Source organism: Triturus cristatus, chromosome 6 (assembly GCF_964204655.1).
Source record: "Triturus cristatus chromosome 6, aTriCri1.1, whole genome shotgun sequence".
In the NCBI taxonomy this organism is placed as follows: Eukaryota; Metazoa; Chordata; class Amphibia; order Caudata; family Salamandridae; genus Triturus; species Triturus cristatus.
In genome coordinates, this window is record NC_140589.1 from 27,367,189 (window position 1) to 27,395,075 (window position 27,887).

Genomic DNA, 27,887 nt, shown 5'->3' on the forward strand with positions numbered 1-27,887 from the left:
AACGGGCACCCCTGCCTCGTGCCCCTACCTAGAGCGAAGGGCCGAGAGACCCGCCCATTAACTACCACCTGAGCCATGGGTCCCGTGTAAAGAAGCTTCACCCAGCCAAGAAATCCCTCCCCAAAGCCGAATTTGGTCAAGACAGCCCAGAGAAATGGCCACTCGATGGTGTCAAAGGCCATCGTGGCGTCTAAAGAAACCAGCACGGCAGGTTCGGAGAGGTACTCCGCCCTGGCGAGGGCGCCGTGAAGACGCCGCAAGTTAAGAGCGGTGTTACGGTGAGGGATGAAGCCGCATTGATCAGGATGAATCAAATCGCAGATGACGCTCAACAAACGGTTGGCAAGGACTTTCGCCAGGATTTTAGGCTCTGCATTTAGCAGCGAAATAGGCCTGTAGGAGGCACAGCGATCTCGTGGCTTACCTTCCTTGGGGATCACGACTATCGTTGCCAGACGTTGGTCGTCAGGAAGGGAGCCTGCCTCAAGGGACTCCTGAAACATACGACGGAGGAAGGGCGCGAGTTTATCCGGGCGCAACTTATATAATTCAATAGGCAGCCCGTTAGGGCCCATCGCCTTCCCCGAACGAAGGGACCGAATCGCCGTTGCAATTTCATCTACAGACAAGGGGGCGTCCAGCTGCTCACGGTCTTCAACAGACAAGCCGGGCAAAGCAATATCCCGCAGCAGAAGGCGAGAGTCTTCTTCATCCCTATCAGTCACCGGGGAGTACACGGCCCGGAGGTGGTCAGCGAAACATTCCACAATCTCACCAGGCTCAGTCACACACACTCCATCCGCGACACACAGCTCCGGGACCACTCGGTTCACTCTCTCCTTCCTATCCAGCCATGCAATCAACTTTCCCGCCTTGTCCCCGGCATCATACAATCGACCCTGCTGTTCCCTATACAACGTTTTGGCGGCGTCAGTGACAAGAGACCTGTATTCAAACTGTTTCAGGCTGAGGGCATGGAGCCCGTCCGGTGTGACACCCGCCTCCAAGGCCGACTCCAGCCCCGAAATGTCAGTCTCCAGCTTCACCACTGCCTCACTCTTGAGTTTCTTAGCCACCACTATCTGGGAGAGGGCGTGTCCGCGGATTACGGTTTTAAAGGCCTCCCACAGGGACATTGCGGACGACACCGACCCCTAGTTTTCAAGGAAGTATTGGTCCATAGCCTTAGCCAGGCTGTCGCGAGTCATAGGGTCTCTCAGGTACCACGGGTTAATGGGAGCAATCCGCCCTGCAGACCGCGTCTCGGCGTCAAAGAGCAGCCACAGCGGGGAATGATCGGAAATACCCCGCGCCAGGTGCCTAACCTCCCGAATCCGACTAGTCTGTGCCGCGGGCATAAGGAAATAGTCTAACCTAGAAAGACTCCCATGCGCCCCAGAGTGAAAAGTGTACTGACATTGGGTCGGATGCATTAATCTCCAGCTATCTACCAGGCCGAAGGTATCCAGCAGGCCACCAAGCCATGCCTGGGCAGCGGGGAGGGCCCTGGGTGGGTGACGATCCAGGGCACCCGAAACCACCGAATTAAAATCCCCGCCCATAAGCAAAAGGCCATCAGGAAGTTCAAGCAGCATTCGGCCCAAGTCCGCGAAGGTGGAGTTCTGGAGGCCCGGGGGGACGTAGACTGAGACCAGGGAAAGGGGCTGCCCCTCCCATCTCCCAGACAGACACACATAGCGCCCTCTGTCATCCGAGACTACCCTAGTGATAGCCAACGGAAGTGAGGATCGCAGGAGAATGCCCGCCCCCCTGGAACCAGTTGTGAAACCAGAATGGGCCACGAGGCGGTATCCTCCCCTGTTCATTGCATGACAAACATTGCCCACCAGATGCGTCTCCTGGATAAACACCACATCAGGAGTAAGACGACGCAAATACTGCAGTACTATACCCCGTTTGATACGATCCCCCAACCCATTGACGTTCCATGACATCAGTCTCAACCCGTCCCCCCCCATCCCCTCCAATAGACCAAAGGCCCCCCAGTCAGTAGCACAGTTCCCGTATCTGGACAAAAATCAATACCTCGCCCTGTAAACAAAAAACACACAGCAAAACAACCCCTCCCTCCCCCCAACCCCCCCCCAAAAATCCCAACTCCCCCCACCCTGCACCCCTGCGGGCCTGAAAACCCCCCCAACTTGCAGTGTGCCTGTCGCCCTACTAACCCCAATCTACGAAAAGACCCCGGAGGAGGAAAGGGACCCGTCCCCGCCCGCCCCCCACACTGGTCCTAGTGAGACAAAATGAACAAAAGAAGTAAAACCCAGCTGAACAGTGCAAAATGGCAAAATCAAGGACCAAAAGTTACTCTAAAGGGGACCCGTCACCTCCGGCGCCCGCAGAGGGCCCGGGACGGTCACCTCTGTCCGGCAACGAGTCCAGCCAGTCACTCACGGCCACAGGAGAGTCAAAGAAGGCAGTCCGATCCTCATGTTCCACCCGGAGTTTTGCAGGGTAAAGCATAGAGTACTTTAGGCCCAGTTCACGGAGACGGCGCTTCACCCCCTGGAATCCCATCCGCTGTTTCTGAACAAGTTGGGTAAAGTCCGGATAAAAGTTAATGGATGAGTTCTCATGACGCACCGGGCCGTGGACCCGTGAGGCCTGTAGAATCGCATCTCGGTCTCTATAGTGGAACAGTTTGGCCACGATAGGCCTCGGGGGGGCCCCCGGCCGTGGCCGACCGCCCGGAACTCGATGTGCCCGCTCCACGGCAAAGAACTTACTTAGGCCAGCAGGGGCCAACTGTTGGAGGATGAGTTCCTCAACCAGGAGGTCAACCGGGCGGCTGTCGGAGGACTCCGGTACGCCTATGACACGGATGTTGTTGCGTCGGGCCCGTCCCTCGAAGTCCTCCAGCCGCCGGGCCATCTGGTCGTTGACCGCCTTAATGTCACCAAGCGCGGCCTGCAGGTCCGACACATCCGTACCAAGGGTGGAGGTCCGCACATCGAGAGCCTGTACCCTCTCATTTGTTTTGGAGAGATCTGCCCGAATTAAGGTGACATCGATCGCCACCGTGTCGATTTTACGGGCCAGGGCCTCATATTGCGTGGCGATGGTTTCCCTGATGCCCTCAATGGCGCTCATGATGTCCTGCAGGGAGAGCTCCGGAGAGACGGTCGTGCCACCACCGACGGCATCCGGGGGGGGGCCGGTCGCTCCAGGGGACCCTCTGCCCTGAGTGTAACGGTCCATGTTGTTGGCCTGGACCGGTCCCCCGCGAAGGGAGGCCTTAGTCTTCCGCCCCTCGGGGCCCCCCTTGCCCCCCATGTGGTCACGGACGCCGAAGGGGATCGCCGATCAAGAGTCGTAGGGGGACCGGCACCGCAGACCAGCGCCTCACCATAGACCACAATATAGCGGTGCGGGGGGACCCAAGGCGACGGGCACTCTAGTGGCAGGTGGAGACAAGGCCTCGCGCAGAGGCCAGGGGAATACCCCGCCACATCAATTGCATTCGCAGGCCAGCCCCCTGAAGTAAGAAAGTGAAACCGAAAGTGGTAGAGCGGCCACTGGCACCGCACTGCAGCCGCTGTTGTTCAATTACGACACGGCTCCACGGTTCACCTTCGCCCCGGGCACCTCCGTCGGGTGGGTCCCAAAAGTTCGAACGACGACAACTCAGGATTCCCAGGTCCGATTCGAGTTCTGAAAAGAGATACGTGCTCAGCCGGTCTTCATCTGCCAGATTCCACAAACCACATCAGGATATTCTCAGGATAAATTCCGAGGAGCAGCAAGGGTCCGGGGAGCCCTGTGCTCACGCGACCATCTTGGATGCGCGCTAGGCTCCTCCTCCTATTTCGTCACTCTTTAGAAGTGTCGGTACTCTCCACTTAAAAGTATTTCGTCACTCTTGAGAAGTGCCGGTACTGTCCACTTAAAAGTATTTCGTCACTCTTGAGGAGTGTCGGTACTCTCCACTTAAAAGTATTTCGTCACTCTTGAGAAGTGCCTGTACTCTCCAATTAAAAGTATCTTGTGACTCTTGAGAAGTGCCGGTACTCACCCTCTCAAAATTAAAAAGTACTGGTACTCAGTACCGGACAGTACCGACCCCTTTAAAGCACTGCTGCTGTTATGCCTCTGTGTGGTAGGCGCAGGATTTTGGTGCAGTCATAAGTTTAGGGCTTTAGTAAATCTAGAATTACCTCAGACTCCGTAGAAGGATGGATACACGGGAACACCCATGCACCACCAATGGAACTCCTACCACACGAGCATGTAATGCAAGGCAGCGCCAGCCACTGCGCTACCTTACATTTATTCACTAAGCCACGTAAGGCCACGCAAATCCGCCCTTGCGTGGCTTTGTAAATTTGGACTAAAATTTGGTGTTCTGGCTACACCCTAAAAGTGGCGCAACCACGACACAAAATGTTACTAAGCCTGGTTCCGGGCTTCTAGCTGCTTGCGGGCGTGCATCTCCTTGCGGATGCTGCGGAGAGTGAGCAGTAGTTTGTTTCAAGCCCGTGGGGCTGCACAGAGGAAAAACTGCTGCTTCTACTGGGAAGTCCAAGCCCAGGTCTTACTGCCCAAAGGGCCTGCAAAGAACGAAGCGTTCTGGAGGGAGCTGAGGGAATAAACCTCTTCCAGAATACCTTGGGCCCTTAGAATAACACAATATGTGTATTTTATAAAGCGTACGTTCACCCAAATGTATCTTGGGGCTGAATAACAGGTGTTTATTGTTACCCAACAGTACTCATTTTATCGACCTCAGAAGGATGAAAAGCTGAGTGAACCTGCCAGGATTTGAACCTGCAACCATGATAATTACACAGGCCCCTACAGTGGACACATTAGTCCACTAAGCTGCCAGACAATGGCAGCGAACCTGTGGCACAACTAGACCCGAACTTCGTGGGGGGAGAGGGCGATCAGACCCCCTGATGGAGGAGGGGAGCATCGCTTCAAACAACGAGGCCATGGAGCAGAGCTATCCCTCGAGCCCATACAGGAAAATAACAAATGACTCATTTTAAACATCGTGCTCAAATCCGGTTACAATGAACATGTTTTAGTGGATTAGATAATGTTCATAGGCTGTGACTCAGACATTTGAAAAGACGAATGCCTGATTTGACAACCAAAAATCAGCTTCTACAGATTTCAACACAAAGCCTTTTAGAGCCAGTTTTCGCAGAGTTGTTTCAGGATAACGACCCTTCTTGACAATGACCCAAAAATTCCTTCTGTGAGAGGACGATGAGCTCATGAAATATTTGTAATCTCCTCATCAGAAAGACACTCCTGACTGGTCATCAAAGGTCGGTTTTCTCTGCTCATCAGGACGTTGCAACATATGCTTGTTGGAGGCAACACACATGCGCGGGCTTCCACACACATGCGCGGGCTTCCACACACATGCGCGGGCTTCCCACACATGCGCGGGCTTCAGAATACTGAGCTTAGTGGGTGACCGCACCTGATTTCGGGAAATGACTGGCAAGTCTCGGTTGAGTCCTCATGCATCTTCCATTCCTCCTGAGATGTAGCCATTGGTACCCAGTCCTTCCCGGACTGTTGTCCAGAATCAAATCTGGCTCCCCAGGGACTGCTGCCCACCTTATATCTTAAAGATACCCTCTCCGCCCTGCCGCGTACCTTCGTGTCCTTCCTGAATGAGTCCCTCTCGCAGCGCCGGGTCCCTAAAGCATTCAAGGATGCAATTGTGGCCCCCCTCCTAAAGAAACCGGGAGCAGACCCCCAGAACTTATCTAACTCTCGAAACAGGTCGTGATAGCCATGGTACTCTCACACTTAGACTACGCCAACTCAATCTACCTAGGCATGCCACTTTTTTTAATCAAACGGTGTTAAAAATGGGGGTCTCTAGTTGGCAATGGCTGGTCACTGTCTAAGTAGGGACCCTTCTTCCTAAGTCAAAGTAAGAGGGCTACACCCTTTGATAACCCCTACTCAACCCTATAGTAACAGTAACATAGCACAAGCAGCTAGGCTTATCTCAGAGGCAGTGTGTGAAACACTTATGACCATACACAGTAACACAGTGAAGAACACTACAAAGGGACACCACACAAGTAGTTATATAAAATAAGTATCTTTAGATATAGATTTAACACAAGACCAATAACAGTAAAAAGCCACAATACTGTAAACTAGGATTACTCTTGAAATGCTGCAAAAATAGTTCAAAGTGTGCAAAGAGGAGTTCACTTCAAAGCAGTGGTCTCTCCGACCCTTTTACTTACAAAGAACCTGGATTTCGTAGCAAAACAACCAAAATGTCGCAAAGGAGCTGTAGCGATGATTTTCTGCACGCGAGGCCGGCGATGCGATGAATCCTTGCCTCGAGGGAGGAGACGATGCGCCGATCTGCTGATGCGTGCGGGGACAATGCGACAAACTTCTGCACGCTAGGCCGTTGATGCGATGAGTCCTTACCACGAGGGAGGAGATGATGCGATAAATTCTGTTGCATGTGCGATCAGGTTGCGATGCGAAGAAATGGCGCTCCACGAGGGAGCAACGATCCTGATGCGATGCGATGCGATGAAAATGGCGGATGCCTGACATCCGCGCTGCAATGTCGTGATGCGATGATCTCGATGCGATGATCTCTTGGAGTTAGCGAGTACTTGGAAGCCCGCAAACGTGCAATGATCTTTGGAGTTAGCGAGCACTTGGCGGCCCGCAAACGTGCGATGCGTTGATCTTTGGTTGCGAGCACTCAGCGGCAGCAGCGCGATGATTTTCTGGTGCGCTTTCAGCTGCGGCGGCTCACAAACGGGCGTTAGCGACGATTTCAGCACTCTCTTCTCTGTAGTAGAACTAGTGGCCCTGGAACTCACAGAAGCCTCACCTGCAGACAGAAATCCTCGCTGGGAGGAATCAGGAGGCTGGTGGTGAAGTCTGATGTGCCTGAGACTTCAGCAGGAGGCTAGCTCTCTTCTAGCCCTTGGGTGAATGCTTTAGCAAGATGAATAAAAGTTCTCTCAAAGTCCTTTTCCCTCTTCTTCCAAGTCCAATGGTAACCACTGCAGGCCAATCCAAGAAACAGCACAAGCACAAGGACAATCACCTCCTGCAGTTTCCTTCAGTTACACGAACAGAGGTTCGTCTTGATGTCCAGGAGCAATACAAATTGTAGGAGTTTCAGCACAGATATTTATACCCCAAAAGTATTTGTTCTCAAAAGCTACAAGTCACTGAACCCATCCAGAACCAGTTCTGCCCAGTCCTGGAGCACTTTGTTTACCAGGCTGCATCCTTCCTTTCAGAAAGAGGGGGTCTGTTATCAGACACACAGTAGGAGGTGGAGCCAGCATTCACCTTGCCAGGCACAGCCCTATTCAGGTCAAGGAGCTACCCCTCCCCATACTCCAAGGCAGATCTCTCTATTCAACCCAGGTCTGACTCAGCCTGCCCTGTCCCTCCAAAACCAGACAGCCAATACACATAACAGCAGAGCACACTGGAAGGCTTAGGCAAGAAAATACCTACTTTCTAAAAGTGGTATTTTCAAACACAGAATATAAAAATAAACTTCACTAAAAGGTGTAATTTAATATTCTGAGCTCAGGCATACTAAATTCGTTTTTCTACCATGTTCCTTGGGTCAGTTAGGATTATAGAATGTAATAGTCAAACTGCCCATTCTGGCCTATGGTGAACAGGTAGCCTTGCAGTAGTGAAAAACGAAATTGGGTGTAATTCACTACCAGGACATGCTACACACACCAAGGCATGTCCTACCTTACACATACAATGCACCCTACCATAAGGGTGACTTACATGATGCCAAGGGAAGGGTTAGGGGCTGGGAAGTGGGTGCACTTCAAAGCCAAGATGGCAGTTCTGGACTGCACACAGACTCTTCAGTGGCAGGTCTGAGACACACTTTACAAGCTGCTTCTGTGGGTGGCACAAACCAGCGCTGCAGGCCCACCAGCAGCATTTGGTTTACCAGCCCTGGGCACACACAGGCCACGCTACTAGGGACTAAAAGGTAAACAAAATAAGCCAATTATGGATATACCAATTCACATGTCATATTTACACAAGGAGCATTTGCGCTGTGGCACTGAATGGCAGTGGCACAGCGCCCAGAGCATCTAATACCAGCAAAAACAGAGGAGATAACAGCGAAAAAAAGGAAGGGAGACCCACGCCAATGGTGCCAGGTCTAACAAATGGCTCCAGATGGTTCAGAACCAAGCAGCATGACTGATCCACCAGAAACCCAGATGGCAATGTGCCAGACCTCTCCTAAAAAACTTGACTGGCTCCCTATTTCCCAACGCATGGCCTTCAAGACGGGATGCCTAATCTTTAAGTCCCTACACAGCCGGAGCCTCAAATTTATCAACTGTCTCTTATCTAGGTACACTCTCCCCCGCAACCTGCGCTCAATTCACCTCCAGTTACTGACCACCCCTGCTTTCAAGTTAAAACGTCAGGGAGGATGTAGGTTCGCTTCCCTGGCCCCTAGACTGTGGAATTCTTTTCCACTGGAGATTCGGTCATGTAATAATCTTCTAAGTTTCAGAAAAATGCTCAAGACATGGCTGTTTGTGCAGGCTCACAAATAACTCCACCAAATGGTCCCGGCATACTCTAGAGCTAGCGCCATGAAACCTCCTGGTGTATGCGCGCTGTATAAGTATTTAATAACATAACATAACATAACATGTAATGAGTGAGTACCAATCATTTCACAATATTACTGCCTTTTTATTGCTCTGCCAAGAATCTGTGCTATTGTAAATCAAATTACAATAGTTGTTGTCAGCACCCCACATTGAGCAGTCCCCGTATGAGCTGACCGGGGGACATCCATGGAGGAAGCCGCCGGGCTTAAAGAAGATGTCTTAAAATAACTTTGCAAAGAATGGTGTTCTAGCAAACAAAGGGCACAAGTATTCCTTCAAGCTCTCGAAGACATAGGGCCCGATTCACAGAACTAACTTAAGACAAAATCCTAAACTTACTACCATTTTCGTATTCACAGAAGGCACTTACTCATTTTGGTATTCACAGAAGGCACTTACTCATTTTGGTATTCACAGAAGTTAGGACTCCTAACTTTAGGACTCCTAAATGCCTTCTGTGAATACCGAAAGTCTTAAAATTAGGATTTTTCTCAGTTTAGGAGTCCTAAAGTTAGGACTCCTAACTTTACTACTACTAAACAGAGAAAAATCCTAATTTTAAGGCTTTCAGTATTCACAGATGGCATTTAGGAGTCCTAAAGTTAGGAGTCCTAACTTTACTACTACTAAACTGAGAAAAATCCTAATTTTAAGACTTTCGGTATTCACAGAAGGCATTTAGGGGTCCTAAAGTTAGGACTCCTAACTTCTGTGAATACCGAAATGAGTAAGTGCCTTCTGTGAATACCAAAATGAGTAAGTGCGTTCTGTGAATTCTAAAATGGTAGTAAGTTTAGGATTTTGTCTTAAGTTAGTTCTGTGAATCGGGCCCATAGAGTGTGGGGCTGATGGACAATGTCCTACAAACAGGTCACTGCAACAGAAACAGAAGTAATGTCTTTTATTAGCATATCTCAAAATAACAAAAACAGGATTTCAGTTCAGTTCTGAAGCCTTCAGCACATACAGGGTCAAAGCCAGTAAAATATGAATGCTGTTAAACATTTGTCATGAATTTCTTACAAAGAATGACAATCTTTTCTGGGTTCTGGATTAGGGTGCTACTCACCGAAAAGGCTTCAACACCTCATCAGGGGTAGCAAGTCCTATATAAATACAAACCCTTCCCCCTTCTGTCCCTCCACTATCCTTTTCAATCCAAATAACAGACGAATATATCCACCACGCAAATTACTTTCATATTTCACTATACTAATTCACCTCTAATCGTTTTTGGATTCCGGAGTAGCGTACAACTCGACGAAAAAGCGCTTAAACGCCTCGTCAGGGGTAGTAAGTGATATATAAATGCTATTACAATTACAGTATTATCTATAATGGTTGTTCCTAATTGTCTGTACAAGTTATAGCGATGGGCCTGAGTGATAGGGACACCCTTGAATGAGACACAAGAGCGACACCAGGCAGACAACATAGCTATCAGTTTGTCAATGTTTTTAGTGTACAATTGCAGGAAGCTTGCTCTGTATATACAATACCAAAAAGAGATATAGTGTTGACAGAGTCCAGCGAGTCCCCAGACCAATGGCAGAGTTTAAATTAGATAATACCTTACTCTGAAGTCAGTGGTAGCTGGGCTGATCTGTTAGCCTTATCAGTGGGTAGTGTGAATGCATTTGGAGTACATACTCATTCAAGGCAGGAACCGACACTCAATGACTAACTCCAGGCTAAATGATTGAATAATTTTCAATATTCTTAGCAATAGGTTTGTATAGCATCAACCAATACTTTTCACGTACATGAAACACATTTTAGTCTAGTAGAAGATACTTTGTACACAGGCCACCACTGAGCGCAGTGTCAGTCGTGAGGGCTGTGCCCACTGGAAAGGTGCAGAATTCAGTGTCAGCGCCAAGGCGGTAGATACCCGTAATGGTATTTACCCTTGCAGTCAGTGGCGGCAATGAGCGGGATAGGTTTCAGCAGGTGGCCAACACAAGTACTGTCGCTGGCGGTCGGTTGCTGTAGATTGGATGGGTTTCCGCTATCGTCGGACCATCCTATGGTGGTCACGGTCAGGCAGGCAGTGCAGGAGGAGGCCGACAGGGCCACTTGCAGGAGGTTACGAGCTCACGGACACGGGGCTGTGAACAGCTATGGTCATGGCGCCGGGAGGATCCCTTGAGGTTGTAGAGGACATCCGGCTGCAGTGCTTTCTTCTGGCAGAGCAGAGTTGTGTCAGCACAAGTGCCCGTCCTCTACCACTGTGGCCATTGGAGGTAGCAGTGAGTTGCATTGACAAGAGTGTCGGTCCTCAACTGCGGTGGTTCTGGGAGTTCTCTTGTAGCAGGGAAGCACACCAACACAGGTGTCGGTCCTCCCTGTGGTGGTTCTTGCAGGTCTTGTACTGGCGTACGCCAGGGACTAGAGCCTGGAGGGAGGTTCTTGGTACTTTGGCGAAGGTTGAGGGGTCTCTGGGGTTTCTTGGAGGCCGGGCAGGATTCCTGGAAGGACAGCAGGTCCAGTGATCAAACCAGGTGCAGGTGGCGGTGGTTCTTGTCGGGTTTGGTCTGCAGCTGGTCGGTTCCTGGTCCAGCAGTGACCCTGGTCCATCTTTTTCTTTGGTCCATCGAATCTGAGGAGCAAAATTCAGGGGAGCCCTTAAATACTAGATTTACGGGTCTTACTGAGGTTGGGGGGCAGTAGGCAATAGCTACTGTCCCCTAGGGTGACTGCACCCTCTGGGTGCCCCCTCCCTTTGGGGAGAGGGGCACACCCCTGTTCCTATTGGACCTAATACTCCAATTCAAGATGGAGAATTTCTAAGAGAGGGGTTCACCTCAGCTCCCGGGGACCCTAGGGGTGTGCCAGGCTAAGGTAGACACTGCTACTATGCTTACTAATTTTCCCACCTATCCTGCCTCCAAAGTGGGGCCTGGACAGGGGTGGGCAGTTCCCCCAGCTGCCCAAATCAGCACATCGCAAGGTGAGAACCTTTGATTATCACCGCCACCTGTTGCTGTTCCAGCCAGGGAAAGGTGTGAAGCACCTCCACCCGAGCAGACTTTGTTTATGACCCCGAGAGCTCAAATGCTCTCACCCCATGAGGTCAGAAACCTGTCTGGTGGGGGTGGCTGGCAGGGGTCAGTCAGCCAATGCAATAGAAGTTGGTTGTTTTTCAGGGGGCATCTCTAAGATGCCCCTTGAGTGCATTTTATAACAAATCCAACACTGGCATCTGCGTGGATTTATTATGCTGAGAAATGTTGTACCAAACTTCCCAGTTTGTAGTAAAGCCATCATGGAGCTGTGGAGTTTGTAATGACAAACTCCCAGCCCATGTACTCAAAATGGCTTCACTGCACTTACAATGTCTAAGAATGGCACATGCACTGTAGGGGCAAATTGCTCATGTAGCTTTGCCCTCACCTGTGGTATGGGGCACCCTGCCTTAGGGCTGTAAGGCCTGCAAGAGAGGTGACTTACCCATGCTATAGGCAGTGTTGGTGGGCATGGCACACAGGGATGTGTGCCATGTCACCTCTTCAGTCTGGTCTGCACTAAAACAAGCAGCCTGCAAAGGTGAGGGGTCTCTGAGGGTGAGGGGTCTCTGAGGGTGGCACAATACATGCTTCAGCCCTTAGAGGCCCTCTCTGGTCACAAGGCCCTTGGTACAAGGAGTACCATTTGCAAGGGACTTACATGTGGCCCGGAAGTGTGGCAATTGTGGAAACAAAGGTGCAGTTTTGGGAAAGCACACAGGTGCTGCGCCCTGGTTAGCAGGGTCCCAGTACACACTCCAACAAGTTGGCGTCAGTTATCTGGCAAAAAGTTAGGGGGTAACCATGCAAAAAGGGGCATTTTCCTACAGCGTTGTTTTTGCATTAACACTCTATTAAACTTAATATCAAAGTTATACCACTTTTGACAGACCCAGGCTTAGTTTGACAGCATCAAAATGTTTATTAAGCATTTTGCTGCCAAACTTCACTTGTTTAAAAAGGGTGTACTGCCTCTACATACACACTACCCTGGAGAAAAACAACACAAGGCATATGTTAAACTCAATCCTACACCTGTCTTACAACGCACTCTGAGAAACTGATCGTAGAGGTGTTTTCTTTAGATGGTAGAGGTATGACTCTGGTTAGTAATAAATACTATGTTCAGGCGTCATGTAGCTGAGTTCTCAGTCTAGTCATAGGTCAGATGACAGACATCTCAGCTATCCCTCAGGTGAACAGTGCTGAATTAATAAAAGAGTAAGTGCTAGGGATTAAGTTTTGTTGAGCCATGGCCCGCGCTATTGAAGGTCAGGGTGACAAACCATTCCACCTCATGCCTCTCCCATCCGCCACCAGACACTCTGCCCTTTATCTCACTCCTGCAGGTTTTCCATCCCTGTTTTCTACATTTGTCTTTCTATTCCTCTTTCTTCCCCCCTTTTGAGCTTCTCTCTGTTTCTCAGGTGTGAAGTTTGTTGAGGTTCCCAAAAATGAGTGCCATTGGCCCCACCTGCCAGCACTGGCTCAAATTAAGCCCTGCATACTCGATCTATGGTGAAACACCAACTTGAGATCCTCCAACTCTTACAGTTGGAGAGGCCTGATCTACTTCTCCTCACGGAAACATGGCTTACAGATGAATCTACACCTGACATTCTGGCAGCGTGCCAGATAATTACTATATTTTGCAATCTAACCGCCCCTCAGGGAAAGCGGGTGGAGGTGTTGCTGCCATTATCCTTAAGGACCATCAGTTCAAAATTATGGAGATTAAGAGTGTACCTTCTGTTGATAGTCTAGTCATTAAACTAGAATCCCCAAAATCGCCCTTCACCTGCGCCCTTTTTTACAGACCCCCCTGCTGTATGTCCACTTTTCCCCAGGCTCTAGGAGAAATGATCTCTCACCTGGCGATTGTTCATGCTAGACTCCTTATCATAGGGGACTTCAACTACTGGCCCTTAGACGCTATGGAGAGCGCCAGCTCTATCGAATTAACGGATCTTCTGTTGGGTATGATCTGCACCCAACATGTGCAGGTACCCACCCACACCAAGGGACATATTTTAGACCAGGTTTGGACAACGAAAATGACTCCCTCGTCCCTTTTGGTCTCTCCGTGCACCTGGTCGGATCATCATTTTGTGTCCTTCACCTTACCGGAAGTTCAACTCCCTAGACCTAAACCGACCAAAAATCTTAAGTCAAGGAGCTGGAAAAATGCTAACATTGATCTTCTCTGCTCCCATCTTACTCTTACGGCCCCTATTGACTCGGAGTCAATCCATGATCAGGCCACAAATCTCAAGTCTTGGCTTGAATCCGCAAGTGAGTACGTTGCCCCGCTCAAATACATTAAATCCTGTAGACCACATGACGCTCAGCGATGGTTCTCTACGGACCTAAAAATTAAGAAACTTACACTCAGGCAAGCTGAGCGTAAGTGGAGACTTCACTATCATTCAGTCGACAAAAATATTTACATCACCCTATTAAAGGAATATAAAAGTGCTATTCTCCAAACCAAAACAGACTACTTTTCAAAAAAGGTTGTAGATTCAGCCAACAAAGCTAAAGACATTTTTTCTATAGTCAGTGAGCTGTCTAAACCCGACAGAATAGTGCCTAAGCTTACTCCCTCTCAATCTCTTTGTGATTCACTCAACTCCTACTTTATGGATAAGATCACTGGCATTAAAGCCAGTATCCCGCCCTTTTGCACCCCCCTCACTCCGCCTAAATTCAAGGACCTGCCACCTCCGATGACCCAGCTTCCCCTTATTTCTTTGGAAACCTTTTTGGGGCTACTAAAAAGAGTCAGCTCAGGGTCCCCAACAGATTGCTGCCCTCCCCACATCTTTCAGCAGACCCTCTCTAGGTGTCCTGACCATTCTCTCTCCCTCCTAAATAAATCACTTGAAGAGGGCATAGTCCCCAATCTCTTTAAGTACGCGGAAATTATCCCTATTCTGAAGAAGCCAGGTGTCGACCCCTCCATCCTTGGCAACTACCGTCCCATATCACTCCTACCATACCTTGGTAAAGTCCTAGAGGCTTATGTCTCCTCACAACTAAGCTCTTTTGTTGAGCTGCATCATATTCTGGACCCTCACCAAGCCGGCTTCCGTCCCTTTCACTCCACTGAATCTGTCATTTTGACCAGTGGCGGCTGGTGACATTTGAAAGTGGTAGGGCGTAAAATAATTGTCGTACTGCGCTGTGGCGAGCGAGCTTAGCGAGCACAAATAACCTGCGGGGGATATTGAGGGGAGCTCCTTCCAAAGACATTTTTTTGAAAAAAGAGTGGACAAATGGTGTATTTTCAAGCAAATTTGAGGTCACAGAAACACCCCATGACTAATTTGCAAATGTCCACTTTCACCTCGCCAATGTTAATACCAATGAGTGGCTGAACAAAGTGCTGCGCCTGACCTGCACAATGACGCCATCAGACAAGGCATCCTGTCTTCCGTGGTTTTACTGCCCCATAAGAACAACATTTCAATTGCTCAGTGACAAAGGCCTGCCAGAAATGCTCCATCTTCTACAGATGGGTGTCTCAAAGTATTCAGAAAAAATCCACCTTGTGACTAACATAACTAAACATGTTGGTATTGTTACTTATTGCAACCGAACCGCACTGTCCAGTGTTTCACATACTGTTTTCAATAAACATTATTCTGCGTAAGACACGTACGTTATTAAAGCTAATAGAACCTGAAATAAACATGCAGTATAACAAATACAAAAAGCCGTCATTGTGTACTTTGTCACCAGAACCCCTACCGTGATGGAGCATACATATCACTGAAAAAGTATAATTTTTCTCTCTCCACACTCTCTCTCTCTTACACACACACATGCAAACACACAAACACCACATGCACACACTGCACTTCGAAAATTAAAGATTTAGCAAAATCTTAATTGCAGAATAAAATCGATGCTCATTCCTAAATAAGATTGAGAAAGTGAGCCACAGTACACCATCTAAAACAGAGTGCCTGGAAACACTTGCTGGCCTGAGGACTAGGGTTAAACCTTCCTGGGATCAAATTTAAGAGCTGGCAGGTTGGGATCCTTATAGCCAATTGGAAGGCTCTGTGTACAACAGGGGCCGCGGTGACAGACAACCATGCCTGTTCGGAGCAGTGGGAAACTGGCCTAGGTGGAAATCATGACTGTCATTTCCCCGGCCCTCCCGGCCTTTCAAAATCAAGCACAGTCGGCAGATCTTTCTATTTTCTTGTAAGCCTGAGGCAATGTGGTAACCTCAGAGAAGGGCCCTAATATATGAACGGACCACCCCGCACCCCCAATCAACATGTGTTAATAAAAAACAGCTATAATTTGGGGATGCAATGGGCCCCTCTGATTCCGGGGTTGTGGTGCCACTGACCTTGCTGCACGTTTGATATCTACGTCTCTTGCTGTAAGGAAGGAGAGTAATGAAATCAGGAATGCGGATAATATACACCAAATCGCTTTATTTATTTAAACATTGTTTTTTTACCTGGGAATGGGACAGCAAGCCGTTGCATACAAAAAGGCAAGTTACGAAGCGCTCTATAAATTTCCACACAATGGAATACAATGTTGTGGTAAATGGCGCTGTCTCTTAAAAAATTAAACACTGTTGAGACACACTGGACTTGCATTGATTAATTAACACCACAAACAATGCAGGCTGTTAACTTGTAAGACACTACGCTAATGGAGTAGACGTGGGCTCATGGATGTTCTTCAAGTGACAACAAAACACAACCAGAAACAGCATAGAGTCCCCCCCTCCGCGTACCACCAACAGAAGAAGTGCAGACAGAGATGATGAGATGCCAGCTGTCCAGCGGCAGGACAACCTACCCAGTCAGTAAAACACAAAACTTTCAATCCCAGTGATAGAACCCTCTCAACCAAAAACTGAAGCGCCAAATACCGCACAAAGCCAATGACAGCACGAGAAACCACCAAGGAGTGGGGAGCACTGGACCACACGCACGCAGTGACTGGAGAACCAACAGTGTCAGTGAAAGCTCGAGAACCCTCAACCCACCCGAACAGGGACAGGAAACTCGGCAGGGTAATTACAAGAAAACGCACCCAGGCAGGGAATTAAGATCCCACCCAAGCAGGGACAGAAAACTCTAGCCAGCCAGGGACAGCAAAAGAACGGGCATCATACTCACTACGCCGCTGCCTCCAAAAATGGGGACTGCACACTTTGCACAGACGAGGGTGCATAAGGGGCAGTCGCGGCTCACGCTCCAATACTCGCGGGGGGAGGGAGGGGGGGTGTTGGGGGTCGCGCGTAGCGCGGGGAAATTAATAAAATAAAGCACCCTTGGAAAAGTGCTCTCACCCCAGCCGGGCAACAATCCGCTGTGACCGCACTGCAGTATATACTTTGCGCCAGACGCCAGTGCTGGTTTCCCTCCTGAACAGCCAACGTGAAACCTGCTGCGCGCTGATTCTCCCGGAAATTAAATCGGAGCTGCGTAGACGACAAACTCTTCCACAGCCCACTCCCCGAGCTTTCAACATCCAATCAGCATGAAGGGAGTGCTTCTGTTGTTGCCACCCACTTAAACTTTGTCCATGTAGGCCAGCCCTGCCCCTTACCATTTATTTCAATGGGGCTCTGCTGAAAACGCCTGGGCTTCAGCAGAAGCGCCCCATTGAAAAGTAAACCATTGCTGCTTCCTCCGGCCACTCCCATCATCCTGACATCACTCTCCTCGTGTGTATCTCGAGGGCGAGCAATAGCCCTCTCCCTGGCCAGCACTGCACATGCGCCGGAGGACTCCTCTCTCTGACCTCACTCCTCCTTCCTTCAAAAAAAAAAATAGAATTTTTATTTAAATTGGAATTAGCAGGAAGCACGAAGCAGTGAGCGCTTAAAGCTACTCAATGCATTGTTCATCATTCTCTCTGTTCTCGGAGACTCCGATGGTAGTAGGGCACGCCCCGCTTTCGCCCATCGCCGAGTTTAGTGGGGCAACGCCCCTTTCGCCCCTATGCACCAGCCGCCACTGATTTTGACAGTGATGGACGAGCTTAGAGGGAGTGCTGACAATGGGCTTACTCAGTCTCTGGTCCTCCTGGATCTGTCCGTGGCTTTTGACACGGTCGACCATAACATCCTTCTGGACCGTGTCAATAATGCCGGGATCCAGGGGCGGGCTCTGGATTGGCTCTCCTCTTTTCTCAGTAATAGATTCCAATCAGTTCGTCTTGCCAATTTCTCGTCTAAAAAGAGGAAACTTTCCTGTGGAGTCCCTCAGGGCTCTTCCCTTTCCCCGCTTCTTTTCAATCTATACCTTCTCCCTTTAATCTCTTCTCTCCGGGATAGGGAAGTTGTAACCTACAATTATGCGGATGACCTTCAGCTGATTTTCAATATCAGCTTCCTCCCTTCTTCACTAAACCACTTTCAGGACACTATGACATTTATTAGTGAATGGATGAATGGAAACCAGCTGAAACTTAATCCTGACAAAACGGAGTTAATTCTCACGGGTGGCCCTGCCAACCCATGGAACTCTAACTTCTGGCCTCCCTACTTAGGCAACCCCCTGTCCCAGCCAGCTCCGCTAAGAGTCTTGGAATACTGGTCAGTAACGGCCTCTCGATGAAGGCCCAGATCAGTTCTGTGGTCTCAGCCGGCTTCTTCCAATTGCGCCGAATCAAAAAAATTAGTAGATTCCTTTCTCAAGAAGCTTTGACCTTGGTAATCCTAGCCCTGGTCATCTCCCGTCTGGACTTCTCTAACTGCCTTTACGTAGGCATCCCAGCTTATCAGCTTAGACGCCTTCAACTTGTCCAGAATCAGGCGGCCAGGCTGATCTTCCATCAGCCTAGATGGCATCACATCCAGCCTCTCTTGAAGGAACTACACTGGCTACCTGTGGCCAAACGAGGTCTCTTTAAACTGGGGTGCACCATCTTTAAAGCTCTGTACGGAAGCTCACCAGCCTTCATCTCATCTAAAATCATACGCTATGTTCCCAACCGGCTCCTCCGGTCCCTTCACCACAACCTGCTAGTCATCCCTACCTTCAAACGTACAAAAATGGGCGGCGTTCGTTTTGGAGTACTGGCACCGCAGTTCTGGCATTCACTCCCTCTGGAGATAAGAACAGCCTCCACCTATGCCTTATTCAGGAAACTTCTGAAGACTCGGCTATTTTCTCAGGCTTATGACAACTAGTTCCTGTCCCTCTGCTGCCTCATGTTTTCTCCCAGCGCCAAGAAACCGTTTGGTGAACGTGCGCTCTATAAATTCTATGTAACATAACATAACATAACGCTCCATCACCAAGAGCAACAACCTAATACTTCTGCTAGATTTCCTCTGACATTGCCACCAGTACTGTGTGTAGCGCCCGAAGATACCCCAGCATATATTACTTAAAATGCAAAATACGATTAGAGTTGTTGCTTAAAAAGTGCAGTGAACACCCTCTGGGATCTTAATGCTGAACTAACTAATAACATCAGAAAAGATATTGAGATAATAAATAAGAGTGCATTCCAAATAGAAGAAGCAAGAAAAGAGACTTTGTGGCAAGCAGTGGCGGCTGGTGCATGTAAGACCGATGTGGCAGGGGGAATCGACATACGACGACGAGGAATTTAAAATAAAAAATAAAAATCACTTACCTTTCGCTCCCCGCATCACCATCACGACAATGCAGCGAGCGCAAGGTAAGTGTTTTTCTTTTATTTTAAATGTTGTTTTCCTTCGGCGTTGTTTGTCGACCTCCATCTGCCCACCGCCCCAACACTCGTACCTGCACCGGCCGTCACTGGTTACAAGTAATGCTGTCACAATCTAAACCCCTTGAAGGTTGTAAATACTTGACTCATGAAGGCCAATAAAGCAAGCATTGGCATAATCCAATCTAGAAATGACGGTAGCATTAACAACACAGGCTCTCAAGTGGCACAGGACAAATGGAAGGCTTTTCTTCAAGATAACAGAAGGTAACAGGATGACACAAATGCAACAGCAGGTGGAAAGGTCATCATTGTAAATTTGTCTGACCTCATTTAATCCAGCCGCAGGGGCAGTCTTAAGCAGGTAGCTGAGCTCACTCATGGGTACAGGAGAGGCGTGTGACAATAAATGGGTCTGCACCAGCCAGTGCCTGCCATCAATGGAGCTGTCTGTGTATGCACCGTCCGAACCACATTTGACACAGAGCTAAGAAGGTGCAGAGAGATGAAGGAAGCCCTTGGAAGGTGCAAACACATGGATCACAGAGCTAAGAAGGTGCAGAGAGATGAAGGAAGCCCTCCGAAGGTGCAAACACATGGATCTCAAAGCTAAGAAGGTGCAGAGAGATGACGGATGCCCTCAGAAGATGTAAACACATGGATCACAGAGCTAAGAAGGTGCAGAGAGATGAAGGAAGCCCTCGGAAGGTGCAAACACATGAAATACAGAGCTAAGAATGTGCAGAGAGATGAAGGAAGCCCTCGGAAGGTGCAAACACATATCACAGAGCTAAGAAGGTGCAGAGAGATGAAGGAAGCCCTCGGAAGGTGCAAACACATGGATCACAGAGCTAAGAAGGTGCAGAGAGATGAAGGAAGCCCTCGGAAGGTGCAAACACATGGATCACAGAGCTAAGAAGGTGCAGAGAGATGAAGGAAGCCCTCGGAAGGTGCAAACACATGGATCACAGAGCTAAGAAGGAGCAGAGAGATGAAGGAAGCCCTTGGAAGGTGCAAACACATGGATCACAGAGCTAAGAAGGTGCAGAGAGATGAAGGAAGCCCTCCGAAGGTGCAAACACATGGATCTCAAAGCTAAGAAGGTGCAGAGAGATGACGGAAGCCCTCAGAAGATGTAAACACATGGATCACAGAGCTAAGAAGGTGCAGAGAGATGAAGGAAGCCCTTGGAAGGTGCAAACACATGGCTCACAGAGCTAAGAAGGTGCAGAGAGATGAAGGAAGCCTTTGGAAGGTGCAAACACATGAAATACAGAGCTAAGAAGGTGCAGAGAGATGAAGGAAGCCCTCGGAAGGTGCAAACACATATCACAGAGCTAAGAAGGTGCAGAGAGATGAAGGAAGCCCTCGGAAGGTGCAAACACATGGATCACAGAGCTAAGAAGGTGCAGAGAGATGAAGGAAGCCCTCGGAAGGTGCAAACACATGGATTCCGGCAGTCATGAGGCCCGAAAGTGAATCCAATCAAACCCAAAGCAGCCTCTGTGGAAGGAAAAATCCATAGGACCTTCACAGTACAATGGGGCCTACAACGTACACAATACGGTTTGTTTAGGGCAATTGTTACCTGCGATCAGGAAAGTGGACAGGCTTTGGAGTGCTGGGACATCAATAAAGATTACTCATAAAACCTGAAAGCAGAATATATATCTTTTCTTTCAGTTTCTGGGTAAAGAGCGCCTGATGTTATGAATGGGTTCAACGTATTAAGAAAATAAAACAAAGCAATATTTCTGCCTAAACTGCGCTTTGGATCTCTGATGGGTTAGGACCGTGCAATGCAAATGACAACACAATACAGTATCACTGCCTCTCGTTATTACATTCTGAGGAACTCTTGCACTCTCAGGCCTGATTCACAGAGGGTCTCCGCACGCGTGGCATAGGCCCCGCACAGCAGAACTTCCGCAACGAGAATTCTCACTGCGGAGGTTCCGCCCCGAGTAAGGAGACTCCCCCACAACTGCAAGGCCTCCAGAATGAGTACAGAGACTCTCCCATGACTGCGAGGCCTCTACCACGAGTGTGAAGACTCCCCCATGACTGCGAGGCCTCTGCCATGAGTGCAGAGACTCCCCCATGACTGCAGGGCCTCTGCCATGAGTGCTGAGACTCCCCCATGACTGCCGGCCACCGCCAAAAGTGCAGAGACACCCCCACGACTGCGGGGCCTCCACCACACCTGTAGAGACTCCCCCATGACTACAGGGCCTCCGCCATGAGGCCAGAGACTCCACCATGACTGGGGGCCTCCCTCCGCCACGAGTGCGGAGATTCCCCCACGACTGCGGGGCCTCCACCAGCAGTGCTGAGACTCCCCCCACGACTAGGGTGGGCCTCTGCCATGAGTACAGAGACACTCCCCATGAGTGCAGGGCCTCTGCCATGGGTGCAGAGACTCTCCCATGACTGGGGGGCCTCCACCATGAGTGCGGAGACTTCCCCATGACTGTGGGGCCTCCTCCATGACTGCAGAGACTCCCCCATGACTGCGGGGCCTTCTCCATGAGTGCATAGACTCCCTATGACTGCGGGGCCTCCACTACGAGTGCAGAGTCCCCCCCATGACTGCGGGCCGCCGTCATGAGTGCAGAGACTTCAACATGACTGCGGGACCTCCGCTATGAGTGCAGATACTCCTCCATAACTACAGGGCCTTCGCCACGAGTGCAGAGACTCCCCCAAGACTACGGGCTGCCACCACGAGTAGAGAGACTACCCCATGACTGCGGGCCACCACAACGAGTGCAGAGACTCCCAATGACTGCAGGGCCTCTGCCACAAGTGCAGAGACTCCCCCATGACTGCGAGGCCTCTGCCTCGAGTGCAGAAACTCCCCCATGACTGCGAGGCCTCTGCCTGGGTGCAGAGACTCCCCCATGACTGGGGGGCCTCTGCCACTAGTGCAGAGACTCCCACATGACTGCAGGGCCTCCGCCACTAGTGCAGAGACTCCCCCATGAATGCGAGTCCTTTGCCACAAGAGCAAAGACTCCCCCATGACTGTGAGGCCTCTGCCACTAGAACAGAGACTCCCCCATGACTGCGGAGCCTCTGCCTCAAGTGCAGAGACTACCCCATGACTGCGGGCCTCTGCCATGAGTGCAGAGACTCCCCCATGACTGCGAAGCCTTCACCATGAGTGTAGAGACTCCCCCATGACTGAGAAGCCTCTGCCTCGAGTGCATAGGCTCCCCCACGACTGTGGGGCCTCCACCATGAGTGCAGACTCCCCCATGACTGCGGGCCTCTGCTACAAGTGCAGAGACTCCCCCATGACTGCGGGGCTGACGCCATGAGTGCAAAGACTCTCCCACAGTGGGCTGTGTGTAAAAGTGTGCAGGGGCTGTGGTACAAGTGTGCAATGGGCTGTGGTAAAAGTGCGCACTGAGCTGTGGTAAAAGTGCGCACTGAGCTGTGGTTAAAGTCTGCAGGGGGCTGTGGTAAAAGTGCACAGTGGGCTGTGGTAAAAGTGTGCAGAGGGCTGTGGTAAAATTCTGCAGGAGCTGTGGTAAAAGAGCGCAGGGGGGCTAATGTAAAAGTGTGCAGGGGCTGTGGTAAAATAAGCAGGGGCTGTGATAAAAGTGTTCATTGGGCTGTGGTGAGAATGTGCAAGGTACTGTGGTAAAAGTCTGCAGGGGGCTCTGGAAAAGTATGCAGGGACTGTGGTAAAGGTGTGCAGTGGACTGTGGTAAAAGTGTGCAGTGGACTGTGGTAAAAGTATGTGGGGGCTGTGGTAAAAATGTGGAAGGGCTGTGGTAAAAGAGTGCAGGAGGCTGTGGTAAAAGTGTGTAGGGGGCTGTGGTAAAAGTGTGCAGGGGGCTGTGGTAAAAGTGTGCAGGGGGCTGTGGTAAAAGTGTGGAGGGGGCTGTGATAAAAGAGTGCAGGGGGCTGTGGTAAAAGTGTGCAGGGGGCTGTGGTAAAAATGTGCAGTCCGCTGTGGTAAAAGTGTGCCGTGGACTGTGGTAAAAGTGTGCCGTGGACTGTGGTAAAAGTGTGCAGGAGGCTGTGGTAAAAGTGTGGAGGGGGCTGTGGTAAAAGAGTGCAGGGGGCTGTAGTAAAAGTGTGCAGGGGGCTGTGGTAAAAGTGTGCAGTCAGCTGTGGTAAAAGTGTGGAGGGGGCTGTGGTAAAAGTGTGCAGATGGCTGTGGTCAAAGTGTACAGGGGGCTGTGGTAAAAGTGTGCAGGGAGCTGTGGTGAAAGTCTACAGGGGCTGTGGTAAAAGTGTGCAGGGGCTGTCGTAAAAGAGCGCAGGGGGCTGTGATAAAAGTGTGCAGGGGGCTGCGGTAAAAGTTTGCAGATGGCTGTGGTAAAAGAGCGCAGGGGGCTGTGGTGAATGTCTGCAGGGGCTGTGGTAAAAGTGTGCAGGGGGCTGAGGTAAAAGAGCGCAGGGTGCTGTGGTGAATGTCTGCAGGGGCTGTGGTAAAAGTGTGCAGGGGGCTGAGGTAAAAGTGTGAAGGGGCTGCAGTAAAAGTGTGCAGGTGGCTGCGGTAAAAGAGCGCACGGGGCTGTGGTAAAAGTGTGCAGGGGGCTGCAGTAAAAGTGTGCAGATGGCTGTGGTAAAAGAGCGCAGGGGGCTGTGGTGAAAGTCTGCAGGGGCTGTGGTAAAAGTGTGCAGGGGGCTGCGGTAAAAGTGTGCAGAAGGCTGCTGTAAAAGAGTGCAGGGGGCTGTGGTAAAAGTGTGCAGGGGGCTGAGGTAAAAGTGTGCAGGGGGCTGCAGTAAAAGTGTGCAGGGGGCTGCGGTAAAAGAGCGCAGGGGGCTGTGGTGAAAGTCTGCAGGGGCTGTGGTAAAAGTGTGCAGGGGGCTGCAGTAAAAGTGTGCAGATGGCTGCGGTAAAAGTGCACAGTGGGCTGTGGTAAAAGTGTGCAGAGGGCTTTGGTAAAAGTCTGCAGGAGCTGTGGTAAAGGAGCGCAGGGGGCTAATGTAAAAGTTTGCAGGGGCTGTGGTAAAATAAGCAGGGGCTGTGATAAAAGTATTCAGTGGGCTGTGGTGAGGATGTGCAAGGTACTGTGGTAAAAGTCTGCCTGGGGCTCTGGAAAAGTATGCAGGGGCTGTGGTAAAGGTGTGCAGTGGACTGTGGTAAAAGTGTGCAGTGGACTGTGGTAAAAGTATGCATGGGCTGTGGTAAAAGTGTGGAGGGGCTGTGGTAAAAGAGTGCAGGAGCCTGTGGTAAAAGTATACAGGGGGCTGTGGTAAAAGCGTGCAGGGGGCTGTGGTAAAAATGTGCAGGGGGCTGTGGTAAAAGTGTGGAGGGGGCTGTGGTAAAAGAGTGCAGGGGGCTGTAGTAAAAGTGTGCAGGCGGCTGTGGTAAAAGTGTGCAGTCCGCTGTGGTAAAAGTGTGCCGTGGACTGTGGTAAAAGTGTGCCGTGGACTGTGGTAAAAGTGTGCAGGGGGCTGTGGTAAAAGTGTGGAGGGGCTGTGGTAAAAGAGTGCAGGGGGCTGTAGTAAAAGTATGCAGGGGGCTGTGGTAAAAGTGTGCAGTCCGCTGTGGTAAAAGTGTGCCGTGGACTGTGGTAAAAGTGTGCCGTGGACTGTGGTAAAAGTGTGCAGGGGGCTGTGGTAAAAGTGTGGAGGGGCTGTGGTAAAAGAGTGCAGGGGGCTGTAGTAAAAGTGTGCAGGGGGCTGTGGTAAAAGTGTGCAGTCCGCTGTGGTAAAAGTGTGCCGTGGACTGTGGTAAAAGTGTGCCGTGGACTGTGGTAAAAGTGTGCAGGGGGCTGTGGTAAAAGTGTGGAGGGGGCTGTGGTAAAAGAGTGCAGGGGGCCCATTAAAACATCCCATCGGTGAGTGGAAGCTGCAAAGAAGGAAAACATTGTCTCAAGAGTTCCAAAAAAAGTCACACACGAAGCATTTTCAGCAAAAGAGTGTTGGCCGCACAAGTTAAGCGAATGGTCCACACATCCATTAAAAATAGCTTTCCTGTTCTTTCTTTTCAAAATGGCTTGTACACCCCCATGGATTCCAGCCATAGTGGCAGCATGATCGTAACCTTGAGCGCTGCACATCATAATGTCGAGTCCATCACTTTCCACATTTTTAAGAATATCAGAACTGAGGTCAGCAGCTTTTTTCCCCTTTACAGGGAAAAATCCCAGAAACACTTCTCTTACTTCAACTTTCCTATTTTGGATTTTCACATATCTGATCACTTCGGACATTTGGTCAGTGTGTGTTGTGTCAGGTGTGCTATCTAACATGATCCCGAAATACCTGGCAGATTTTATATCCATGACAAGCTTCTCCTTCACATTATTTGCTAGGACCTGTATAAACTCATTCTGAGTTTTTGGTGCAAGATAAGATACTGATGCTTTGAGTTTACATGTGCTTCGCTTTAATCTCATTAGGTGCTCTATCAGCACTGGGTCATATTTAGAAAGCATCTCAACCATTTCAAGAAAGTTTCCTTTATTCAATGAAGATTCATCTTCATTGTGGCCCCGGAATGCCAGATTCTGCTTGGCAAGGAACAATGTGATATCGAGCAACCTGTGCAAGATGTCTCTCCACTTTTTCTTCTCTATGTCCATCACAGCAATACTTTTGGCGTCAATTGTTTTGTGCAGTCTAAGTCCTTCTGCCAATGTTTTCCATTTTTCAAGGCAATGTAAGTGCTCTCCGGATGTCTCATGATTATGCACTTTCGGGCTCAGTTTCCACCACATCTGAAACCCAGTCACAAATTTGGATGTCGTGTCTGTAGCATGATTAGCGGCAAAGAGTCGGCAGCAAAAACAATATAATTTCTCACTGACGAGTGAGTAAACCATTCATGACTGCAACACTTTCTCGCCATTTGGCATCACCTTGTAAAACCACTCTTTTCATAGCTGGCGAACATCTCCTTTTTGTTTTGGATCATGCCTTGTCGCAATTCTGAAAGGGCCATCTTTGTTCTGGAAATAAGCACTTCCTCTTTTGATGCTTACAACCCGCAAATGATATGGAACTGGTATATTCCAAAAAGAAGCATCATCTAAAATATTCCAATTTTCCCCCTTAACCTCAGTCCTCATCTCATTTACAGTATCATGGTTAGAGTCACTTTCAGTACTCTCTTCTGCTTCAAATTCATCCATTTGAATTTCCATTTCCTTTTCATGGTTTTCTGCTTCATTTTCTTCTATTTCAACTCCTTCCACTTCTGCAGGACGCATACTAGCATCAGGATCAGCGTTATCAATTGGTGGCCGAGGAACTGTGTCTTTTGATGAACCCTTATCCTGGCCATCATCTGGTCTCTTGACATATTGAAGCATGGATCCACGTAGTGTTGAGAGTGATTACTTTTTTTCCTTTTTTGCTTTTCTTTGCTGGCATCAACTTGGCCTCTTTGATGTATGTATTCCATGTGGCATGAATGATATAATATATCCTTGAACTATTATTATCAAAAAAACTGCGACTTTAAAAACACCAACAACAACAATGACAAACGCAAAGCGTGTTTTTAAGCACGTGTAAGGGGCGTGGGCTGATGAAACGGTGGATCCAGTCAAATGTAGGATGTCAGTGTCACCTATAGTACGAGTGGTTCGTGCAAATGATTTGGGAGGTTTTCATCTTGGTCGTTTTGTGAGTCGCCCTGTGCCGCTGTTACATGTCGCCTATTTTATCGATGGTAATAAGCCTGTAAAAGACGGAAGCCGGGATTGACTATCACCCGCTGAGCATACATGCGCATTATTGCATTTTCTTTATAAACATCATTTACAAACATGTTAAATTATACAGTACAACGGTTTAATAATAAAGACAGGCACTGCAAAAGAAAATATAGAATTCAGTAGAATGATTATTTCTGCTTTATTAACCACAGTTGGGAATCATGGCATCGTTGCAAGCCTCTTGTAATGTGGCCCTGCTGCATACCCTGTAGATTTTAGCAAAAATACATTTCTGTCTTTAGGTGAAGCAAATCAAATGTTAATAAAAATGTGCTCCAGTGCTCCAGTGCCGTGGAAGGCCCTCCGTAGAGGTGGACTGGTCATCATTCAGTCATACCCTATTATGACACATCATGTAATAACGCACTGTTCGACATAAAAAATTACAGAGAATCCCATTGCACAGGAACAACGCGAATGACAGAGCGAGCGGCTGTTGTTTGAGGTGCTATTGTGTTTTTTTGTACTTTTTTTTAGCGCAAAATGCATTCTCACATTCGAAGTGGACACAAGTATGAATTTCTTCCTAAAGTGCAGCACCATATGCCAGTTTTGCATTTCGCATTATTATGCACAATTTCACATAATTTTGCTGAATTTTCATGTGCTGATGCAGGACCAAATTATGTAAAATTTGCACACCCCTATTTGGGGGATAGCGAAGTCTATAATCATTGCTCCTGGGGAGGGGGCAGCCCTGCCTGTCCCGAGGAGACGGCTTCCCCCTCATTTCAGGGCGTGCCTGGCGGTTTAACCAGATTTAACTGGTGGATGCATTTCTGCCAGGCAGCTCTCCACCATGGTGGAGTCGTGTGACAATGACACCGTAGTTGAGCCTCCCACCCAAGCTTGGACATCGGGGGGAGGTGCTCCTA

General features: G+C 49.4%; 1 pseudogene; it reads right to left on the minus strand.

The window, feature by feature from the left end:
- Positions 1–11,030: 11,030 nt before the first annotated feature.
- On the minus strand, positions 11,031–26,604 carry LOC146813675 (zinc finger MYM-type protein 1-like; annotated as a pseudogene).
- Between the last annotated feature and the right edge of the window lie 1,283 nt (positions 26,605–27,887).